Source organism: Trachypithecus francoisi, unplaced genomic scaffold (genome assembly GCF_009764315.1).
Source record: "Trachypithecus francoisi isolate TF-2019V2 unplaced genomic scaffold, Tfra_2.0 Lachesis_group12, whole genome shotgun sequence".
Classification (NCBI taxonomy): domain Eukaryota; kingdom Metazoa; phylum Chordata; class Mammalia; order Primates; family Cercopithecidae; genus Trachypithecus; species Trachypithecus francoisi.
This window is the reverse complement of record NW_022681457.1, coordinates 105,282,410-105,293,112: the sequence shown is the minus strand read 5'-3', so window position 1 is coordinate 105,293,112 and position 10,703 is coordinate 105,282,410. Positions and strand designations below refer to the sequence as shown.

General features: G+C 47.1%; 1 long non-coding RNA gene across 1 annotated transcript; it reads right to left on the bottom strand.

Moving 5' to 3' along the window:
* Positions 1–1,863: 1,863 nt before the first annotated feature.
* Positions 1,864–6,480, bottom strand: LOC117093208. The gene is made up of 3 exons (XR_004441065.1): positions 6,404–6,480; positions 2,251–2,355; positions 1,864–2,112 (listed from the first exon to the last, which is right to left on the bottom strand). It is a non-coding gene; the product is annotated as an uncharacterized LOC117093208 (long non-coding RNA).
* Between the last annotated feature and the right edge of the window lie 4,223 nt (positions 6,481–10,703).

Genomic DNA, 10,703 nt, shown 5'->3' with positions numbered 1-10,703 from the left:
TCAATTAGATAATTAGATTTTTTTTCTTTCTTTTTTTTTTTTTTTTGAGACAGGGTCTTACTCTGTTGCCCACGTTAGAGTGCAGTGGGGGAATTTTGGCCCACTGCAACCTTGATATCCAAGGGCTCAGGTGATCCTCCCACCTCAGCCTCCTGAGTAGCTGGGACTACAGGTGCACGCCACCATGCCTGGCTAATTTTTGTATTTTTTGTAGAGACGGGGTTTCACCATGTTCCGCAGGCTAGTCTTGATCTCCTGGGCTCAAGCGATCCACCTGCCTCCGCCTCCCAAAGTGCTGGGATTACAGGTATGAACAACTGCATCTGGCCCTAAATTTATTCTTTCTTATTACGTGGCATCCTATGAGAAAGAACTTTCCTTTCTCCCTCATTTATTTAGTCATTTATCTACATCAGTATGGACTCATGGATTCTCATTTTATTCAACTGATTACAATCCATTATTATTAATATTTAACTCAAATTGTCTAGATTTGTCCAGTAGGATTTCTTTCAAATGGTATCTGTATCCCTTTGACATATCCATTCCATTCTTTGAACACGAGCTATTGCAGACTCTTCTTGTATTTGCCCCACCCAGCCTTGGAATCAGCAATTTCTCCAAGGAGCCCTAGTTCCATTGAGTGGCGAGTGGTAGTTAGAAACCAAGCTCTCTAGGTGTGCTTGTTGCTGTTGGTGTGCCATTGCTTAGACATACCAAAAGCTTTGTCTACCTCTTAGCCGACGTAGCTAGAAAATATGTGTGTTGGCTGGGTGCAGTGGCTCAAGCCTATAATCCCAGCACTTTGGGAGGCCGAGACGGGCGGATCATGAGGTCAGGAGATCGAGACCATCCTGGCTAACACGGTGAAACCCCATCTCTACTAAAATACAGAAACAAAAACTAGCCGGGCGAGGTGGCGGGCGCCTGCAGTCCCAGCTACTCGGGAGGCTGAGGCAGGAGAATGGCATAAACCCGAGAGGCAGAGCTTGCAGTGAGCTGAGATCAAGCCACTGCACTCCAGCCCGGGTGACAGAGCAAGACTCCATCTCAAAAAAAAAAAAAAAGAAAATATGTGTGTCTGTGTGTGTGTACTGTATGTGACTTTGAGTTCACGCTATCTTAAGTCTAGGATTTAGTCTAGCCTTCCTGCCATCCATATTTGTAACTCCCTTATCTAATATAGTAAGAAATGTGGCTCTAGGGATTTGATTTTGAAGGAGCACCATCTATAAATTAGGTCTAGTTGGCTTCTGTGTGCGTGTATATGAGTATAAATGTGCTGTGATTCCCTCTCCAGTCTCTCTGTCTTTGTCTGTCTGCACACGTACATGTCTTTCAGTTTCCATTGCTCTTTGCCCTCTAGCTTTTCTGCTGTCTGTATCTCTGATTGTGATCAAGACCTAGAGTATTTTTTTATTTTTATTTTTATTTTTTGAGACATAGTCTTCTCCCTGTCATCTAGGCTGGAGTGCAATGGGGTGATCTCAGCTCACTGCAACCTCCGCCTCCTGGGTTCAGGCTATTCTCCTGTCTCAGCCTCCTGAGTAGCTGGAATTACAGGAGCCCGCCACCACACCTGGCTAATTTTTGTATTTTTAGTAGAAACGGGGTTTTGCCATGTTGGCCAGGCTGGTCTTGAACTCCCAACCTCAGGTAATCCGCCCGCCTAGGCCTCCCGAAGTGCTGGAATTACAGGCGTGAGCCACCTCGCCCAGCCTAGAGTACATTTTTATTATAATAGTTATGGAATAGTTTTATTCTTACTGTTTTTCAGTGAGGTAGTTGAGTTTAATGTTTTTTATATTTTTATTTTTTATTAGTTATTATAAGTAATGTTTGCTGTAGTTTTAAAGCCCTTAAATTAACTTGCTTTTTAAGTGAGTGGCTCTGACTGACTGATCCTTCCATGGGTCAGTGACTTTGAATCAGAAGAAAGGCTTCCCCAAATTCTTACTATAGAGCATCCACTGTTCTCATCGGAGCTTCCCTGGGTCACTGTGTAATCATAAGAAAGTCACTTGATCTCTCTGGGCCTCATTGTAAGATAGTTGTAATGATCCCTGTCCCTTCCTGCCACATGGTCCAGATGTGAGGTCAGGCACACTGTTACTGAGGAGAGAAGGAAAATAACCAGATAAAGAGTTCGTTTCTTAATATAATCAATTATATAACAAATTATGATGGAAAGAATCATCTGTCTACATGGGAGTATATCCATTATAATATCACATGATAGACTCTTCATACCACAGAAATTAGACTCGCCACTGTTCCAGACGCGACTTCCTCTTCTCCCCATGGAAGCAGACTTCATGGATAAAACTCAAATCCTATCTGGTTATAGAAGTCCTCCTGTCAAGGAATAGAAAGATGATTATAGATCTTCTCTTCATCAATTTGGATACCTCTCTTGAAGATTAGGAGATAAAGTCACAGAAGGTAATGCTAGAATTTGTCAGTCAGGAGCCAATCTATTAGGGTTTCCTGAATCCTCCCCCTTGGCCCCCAAAACCAACCATAAAACTTCTTTCTGGTCTGGACCTGTTATCTGTAAAGCCTCAGTTTGATTGAGGATGGGGAGCCTTGGGAATTTCTTTGACCTCTCCAGAATCTCTGCAAGTCTTCCAAATGGACTCCCGGCTTTCCATCTCTCCCTCTCCTACCAGTCTTAACAATATTTTATGCATGTTGTTTTCTGCTCAGAAATTTTCAGTGGCTCTCCAATAGGCACAGAATATAGGTCCCAATTTCTTAGCCTAGACTTCAAAGCCACTTAACTCCTATCTCCACCTCATCTCATGTGGAGCAGGATAGGGGCTAAGAGCAGGGGCTCTGGAATCAGACCTGTGGGAATTCCAATTCTTCCACTTATTAGCTGTGGGGACTTGGAAGTTGTTTACTCTGTCCATGCCTCAGTTTCCTCATCCACACATGGGAAAAATAATAATACCTACCTCAAAAGGTTATTACCTGCATGAGAATTAATTAATATATGAAAAGCCCCTTCATCAATACCTGATACATAGTAATGTTAGACCATTGCTCTCCCGACGCACCCTTTTTAATCTAGTCTCCACATGGCAGCCAGTGTTAAACATAAATTGGGTTATATAATTTCTCTGCTCAGAATTCCCCAATGGCTTCTCATCCCATTTGGAGAAAAAGTCAAAGTCGATACAGTGGACTGTAGGACTCTACAAGACCTGGCCCTCTTGGTACGTCTCTGACCTTGACTCCCACCCATCCTTCCCTTTCTTTTCTTTCTCTCTCTCTCTCTCTCTCTCTCTCTCTTTTGTTTTGAGACAGAGTCTCGCTCTGTCGCCAGGCTGGAGTGCAGTGGTGAGATCTCGCCTCACTGCAACCTCCAACTCCCTGGTTCAAACAATTCTCTTGCCTCCCAGGCTGGAGTGCAGTGGAGTGATCTTGCCTCACTGCAGCCTCCGACTCCCTGGTTCAAACAATTCTCTTGCCTCAGCCTCCTGAGTAGCTGGGACTACAGGCATGTGCCACCATGCCCAGATAATTTTTGTATTTTTTTTTTTCCAGTAGAGATGGGGTTTCACCATGTTGGCCAGGATGGTCTCGATTTCTTGTCCTCATGATCCGCCTGCCTCAGCCTCCCAAAGTGTTGGGATTACAGGCTTGAGCCACCAAGTCCGGCCTGTGGTTGCTCTTCTCTACATAGACTGTTCTTCCCCTAGAGACCCATGCAATCTGCTCCTTTATCTCCTTCAAGCCTTGGCTCAAATGTCACCTTTGCTGGGCATGGTGGCACCTGCCTGTAATCCTAGCACTTTCGGAGGCTGAGGTGGGAGGATCACTTGAGCCCAGGAGTTTGAGGGTAGCCTGGGCAACACAGGCAGAGACCCTGTCACTACCAAAAATATAGAAATTAGCTGGGTGTGGTGGCGTGTGCTGTAATCTCAGCTACTCAGGAGGCCAAGATGGGAAGATCACTTGAGTCCAGGAGGTCAAGACCAGCCTGGGCAACATGGCAAAACCCCATCTCTACAAAACATACAAAAATTAGCCGCACATGGTGGCATGCGCCTGTAGTTCCAGCTACTGGGTGTGGGGTCCAGAGAGGTTGAGATGGGAAGATCGCTTGGGTTGCAATGAGCCAAGATTGCACCACTGCACTCCAGCCTGAGCAACAAAGTGAGATCCTGTCTCAAAAAAAAAAAAAAAAAAAAAAAAGTTGCCTCCTCAGGGAGATCTTCCCTGAACACTCCAGTTTTTGTAACCCTCCCCCTGTCTCGACACACACAGACTCTAACTCCCTTTCCTGCTTTCTTTTTCTCTATGGCATTATATTTACCTACCTATTTTGGTGGTTGTCTGTCTGCTCCCACTAGAATATAAACTCCCTAAAGCCAGAGAATTTCATTGTTTTTTTCCACTGCTGTATCCTTAGCACCTACACAGAGCCTGGTACATGGTAGGCACTCAGTAACCATTTGCTGAGTAACTGAATATTAACTGTATTAACTGTATATTAACTATTTCAATCAAACTACTTATTGATTTATGAAACATCCCTTCCCTCCCTTCCCAAGGGGTGACAAATGCATTCAAACAAGGAAGTTCCTTTTTGTGTGTGTGTGTGTGTTTGTATTTTTAGTAGAGACGGGGTTTCACCATGTTGGCCAGGCTGGTCTTGAACTCCTGACTTCAAGTGATCTGCCCGCCTTGGACTCCCAAAGTGCTGGGATTACAGATGTAAGCCACTGTGCCTGGCCCAGCAAGCCTTCTGTAGCCATGCCAGCCCCCTGGGAGTTCTTCCTTCTCTGAGCCCCCATGGCCCTCATGCCTGGGCACCCTCCGTGGCAATAAGCCTTCCCTTTGCTGATTCATATGCCAGTCCTTTTCCCTTAGAGGGCAGCTTGCATGCCTTATCCTATCTGAAATACCTTGCACTATACTGGACACTTAGCAAGTAGTCTAAAAAACACTGTTGCTTTAGTCAAAAATTTTTATGACGCAAGTAACACTCCTTCAAGTCAGCTTGAGATCGTGAGATCCTGGAGAAACTCATAGAATCCAAGGTAAAGGAGAACATTGAGGATGCACTGGCAAGAACCAAGCCCTCATCAGCTCCTTCAGCAGCCAGAGTTCTCGAGAATTCTACCCTTAGGGGTTGCAGTTCTCCTACACGGGCAGTATGCCTCTCAGTTCAGAAAGATAGTTTGATAGGCTAAGCCTGGGTCAGGCATCCTCTCTGTTCCAATCCCCTTTGTCCAGGAGGGCAGGTTCGTGGAGAACAAGCATGGCTGCTGGGTGCCCTGTGTGTATCTGTGTGTATCTGTGCATGTGGTTGGAGACCGGCTCTCTAGTAGAACGGCTGGGCATATACAGAGATTCTTTTGTGCCTTCTTTTTCTCTGACTCCCATGTTCCTAAAAAGTTGATTTTTTTCAATGAATGTATCTGGAGCACAAAAATCTCAAGAAAAAATACTGCTATAGAAGAGGATAAACCTATCAAGTCCGCTGTAGAATAGAAAAACCTATTAAAATGTTCATATCTGTAGTATATTAAACACTCACAGAAGGGCCCACTCTTGGCCAGGTGCGGTGGCTCATGCCTTTATCCCAACACTTTGGGAGGCTGAGGTGGGCAGATCACCTAAGGTCAGGAGTTCCAGACCAGCCTGGCCAACATGGTGAAACCCCGTCTCTACTAAAAATACAAAAATTAGCCGGGTGTGGTGGTGGGCACCTGTAATCTCAGCTACTCAGGAGGTTGAGGCATGAGAATGGCTTGAACCTGGGAGGTGGGAGGTTGCAGTGAGCTGAGATCGCACCACTGCACTCCAGCCTAGGTGAAAGAGCGCGACTCTGCCAAAAAAAAAAGCTGGGGAGGGCCACTCTTGAGGAGGGAGAAAAATTCTTCTCCCACTCACTGTGGATATGTGTGGGCTGCAGGGAGCTGAGAAATGGAAGGAACAAAATAGGGGAAAAAAACCCTGGAGCCATGACATTGTAATAGAATTGATTTGCCAAGGCCAGGCACGATGACTCACACCTGTGATCCCAGCACTTTGGGAAGCCAAGGTGGGTGGATCACAAGGTCCAGGAGTTCGAGACCAGCCTGGCCAACATGGGGAAACCCTGTCCCTACTAAAAATACGAAAGTTAGCGGGACGTGGTGGCACGCGCCTGTAATTCCAGCTACTCAGCAGGCTGAAGCAGGAGAATCGCTTGAACCTGGGAGGTGGAGGTTGCAGTGAGAAGAGACTGCGCCATTGCACTCCAGCCTGGGCAAAAAGAGCAAAACTCCATCTTGAAAAAAAGAAAGAAAAAAAAAAAGAATTGATTTACCTAACTTCTAGCCCTATGTATTGATTAAGAAGAGAACCTAGGGCTGACCATCACCATGGCAGCCTTGTTCACCATATTCACCGTGGGGGCCAGGGTGCTGGCAATGGCTTTGTGGAGGACCTGCAGGTGCCAAGCCCTTTCCTGCGAGTCCCGTCCCGGTGCTGTCACACGGAGAATGTGTCTGTTACTGTGGGGTCAGACAACCACAGCTGAAGGAAACTGAATTCAGCTCGGCAGCGTGTGGGGAGTCATGGGAAAGAAGAAAACAAACGAATGAGAAGTGAAGTGCCTTGATTTCCCTTCTTGATTCTTGCTCTCCCACCCTACCTACAAATAGTACTTTATTATTTTATTTTGTTTATTTATTTATCGAGATAGGTTCTTTCTCTGTCACCCAGGCTGGAGTGCAGTGGTAAGATCATAGCTCACTGCAGCCTCTAACTCCCGGGCTCAAGAGATCCTCCAACCTCAGCCTCCCAAGTAGCTGGGACTACAGGCACATGCCGCCACACCTGGCTAATTTTTATTTTTTTATTTTTTTTTTAGAGACAGGGTCTTGCTATGTTGTCCAGGCTGGTCTTGAACTCTTGGATTCAAGTGATCCTCCTGCTTCGACCTCCTAAAGTGCTGGAATTATAGGCATGAGCCACTGTACCTGGCCCTACAAAGAACATTTTACATTTTTCCATGGGACCAAGGACCCGTGGAGTCCTTGGGGCCTCATTCCTGCTCTCCCATCCAGGCCAAGACCCTCTGCAATCTTTGAGAGGACAGGCTCCGTACTGTGGAACCCACAGTGCATGGCCACCTTCTCCTTCTGAGTCTTCTGAGTCCAAGATGGGGCCTGAGGCTTCCTGACCCCACCAGCAGGGAGGAAGAGGCTAGAGGACACAGCCCAGGTGGATGGGCTCAAAGTCAGAACACCTGTTTCTCGTCCTGGATCTTCTGCTGACTTGCTGAGTGGATTTGGGCAAATCCTTTTTTCCTTTATGAGAAAGGATAATATAGCTGAGCTCGGTGGCTCTTGCCTGTAATCTCAGCACTTTGGGTGGCCAAGGTGGGCAGATTGCCTGAGGTCAGGAGTTTGAGACCAGCTTGGCCAACATGGCAAAACCTTGTCTCTACTAAAAATACAAAAATTAGCCAGGCGTGGTGGCACATGCCTGCAGTCCCAGCTATTCAGGAGACTGAGGCAGGAGGATCGCATAAGCCTGGGAGGTGGAGGTTGCCGTGGGCGGAGATGGCGCCACTGCACTCCAACCTGGGCGACAGAGTGAGACTTCACCTCAAACAAACAAACAAATAAACAACCCACCATAGTAACTACCACTTCCTGAGAGCCAAGCATGTGCCGGCTCTGTGCCTCATAGTCACGTCTCTCAGGGAATTCTAGGTGATCTGCAGATGGGTCCTATTACAATTCCTGTTTTCCAGATGAAGAAACTGAGGCTCAAGAGGTGCATTACTGGAGTAAGGCGAGAAGGCTTTGTGCTGAATCCTGGATTTGATCCAGGGCATCTGACTCCAGCGCCTTTCCTGAGCTATATATATGAAACCTCCCTGAAATAGCTTTCATTTTATGGAGCACATGCTATTTTCCAGGAACTGTGCCGAGCACTTTGCATCCATTTATCTTCTCGAATCCTGGCTCCATTTCATTATAATCTCACCTTAAGTGTCATCTCTTTGCGATGTTTTCTGAGGTTTCTCAGTGAGTTCGTACCTCCCCCACCACATCGCCTACTCTGGCTTAGTTTCTTCATAATACTTTTTCTCCTTTTTTCTTTTTCTGGAGACAGAGTCTTGCTCTGTCACCCAGGCTGGAGTACAATGGTGCGATCTCAGCTCACTGCAGCCTCTGCCTCCCAGGTAGCTGGGATAGAGACACGTGCCACCATGCCCAGCTAATTTTTGTATTTTTAGTAGAGATGGGGTTTCACCGTGTTGGCCAGGCAGGTCTTGAACTCCTGACCTCAGGTGATTCACCTGCCTCAGCCTCCCAAAGTGCTGAGATTATAGGCGTGAGCCCCCACGCCCGGCCTCTCCTTTTTTTTCTTTTAAATAAATATTATTATGATGATTATTTTTCAAGACAGAATCTCACTCCATCGCCCAGGCTGGAGTGCACTGGCGCGATCTCGGTTCACTGCAACCTCTGCCTCCCAGGTTCAAGCAATTCTCCTGCCTTAGCCTCCCAAGTAACTGGGATTACAGGCACGTACCACCATGCCAGGCTAATTTTTGTCTTTTTAGTAGAGACGGGTTTCACCATGTTGGCCAGGCTGGTCTTGAACTCCTGACCTCAAATGATCCACCCACCTCAGCCTCCTAAAGTGCTGGGATTACAGGAGTGAGCCATTGCACCTGGCTCTTTTAAATAAATATTAAACAACTGAACTTGGAACCTTCAGAACACATTGGTTATGTGAGATCTACTCATCTGTTTATCTGTTGCACAATCTGCCTGGGTGTGGCAGAACATAAGCTCCTTGGAGGCTGGGACCTTATTGGTCTAGTCTATTGTTGTGTCCTCAGCACCTCTGTGTGTGTCTGGCACATAATAGGCACAATAAATATTTGTTGGATAAATGAATGACTCCAGACAACAAATCTATGGAGTACATAACACTACTAACTGCATTTTACAGATAAGGAAACCAAGGCCCAGGTGTGAAACAACTAGCACGGAGTCAAATGGCGATGCAGCAAAAATGTAAACCCTGAGCCTCCCCTGATGAGTCCGAATGGCTCCTCCTAGCTCCAAACCTGAAGTGTGAACACTCTTATCTTTATCGTAAAAAGAGAGGGACTGTGTACCAACCCTCTGTTCAGTGGGCTGGACTGGGAAGGCAGGCCTTTTGCTTGTTTTCATTCTATTTCTCCACCGAGAGTGCAGAGGTTTGGACCCCCGTTGAGGCCAGACTGACAGGATTAGAGGAAACAGCTGGGCTGAGTCCGTGCCCTGCAGGAGGGAGCTCACATTCCGGGACTCTGGGAGAGAGCAGTTCCCCACAGCTCAGTCACATTCCAGGTCGGTCATTTTCCTGAGCCCAGATGTTTGCTAATGAGCTGGGGAGAGGGGCTTTCAGCCCTGAGCCCCAGTTCTGGGCCCCACATTACCTCGGCCCCAAGAGGCTGGCCCAGGGCCAGGAGGCTCTGGCCTCAGGCCCATGCCCTGTGCCAGCCAGGCCTGTAGGGGCAGCTGGAACACCATTGCCAACCAGGTGCATCTGCTCAAGCTGGGAGACTCGGACGTGACAGGTTCTGCCTTTCCCGTTGGGGCCCCTGGATCCGGTCACCAGTGCAGCATCCCTGCTGCAGCCTGATGGGGAGGAGCACTGAGGCAGCGGAGAGGGTGGAGAGGGTGTGGTGGGCACGGAAGCATGGACTTTGGTGTTGACAGGTCTGGGCTCAAGTCCAGGCTTTGTCAATTACTAGCAATGTGGTTTTGAGCAGGTAATGACACTTTTTGGTGTCTCCATTTTTCTCACCTATAAAACGGGAACAATGATGGGACTGTGGTAAGGATTAGAGATGAAGCAGACAGAGTGGCCAGCATAATAATGCCTGGCACAAAATGGGTAGACATTACTACCAAATTACTTCCCAGGCCCCCTGCCCACACTGTAGCTTTCCAATAGTTATCAGTCATCACCAGAAAGATGGTGACTCAACTCCAAACCCTTTGTCCCTGATTAGGGGGTTGGTGTTGTTCTTGAACCTCCCCGTGTTTGAGAGACGGTGGGCTTCCCTGTCAAAGGTGCTGGCTGGAAGTTGTGGCTTCTACTCCTGGCTCTATGTGTGATCTGACCAGCTCATCAGGCTCCACAATTAGCTTTCTGCAATGTGGGAGTGGATTCTCACAAAATGTAGAACTCCACTTTCCACCGTGCTCAGGGTCTGCACGAAAGATGGTGGTGGTAAGCTTTGGTTGCAAAATGGTAAATATTTCCTGAGTGTCTAGTGTGTACAGTGCAGTGAGGCTGGTTTCTGCAGTACATGGTACATGGTTATCCAACAGACATTAGCTGGCATGGGCTCTTACTGTGTGACTTTAGGCAAGTTACTTAACTTTTCTCTAGACATTCCTTTTTTCACTTTTTTTTTTTTTTTTTTGAGACAAGTCCTCGCTGGAGTGACAAGCTCATTAGGTTCCACAATTAGCCTTCTGTAATGTTGTCCAGGCTGGAGTACGGTGGCATAATCATAGCTCACTACAGCCTCAAACTCCTGGGATCAAGTGATCCTCCTGCGTCGGGATTTTTTCCACTTTTGTTATTTGTTTATTTATTTATTTATTTTTTGAGACAGAGTCTCACTCTGTCTCCAGGCTGGAGTGCAGTGATGCAATCTCGGCTCACTGCAACCTCCACCTCTCAGG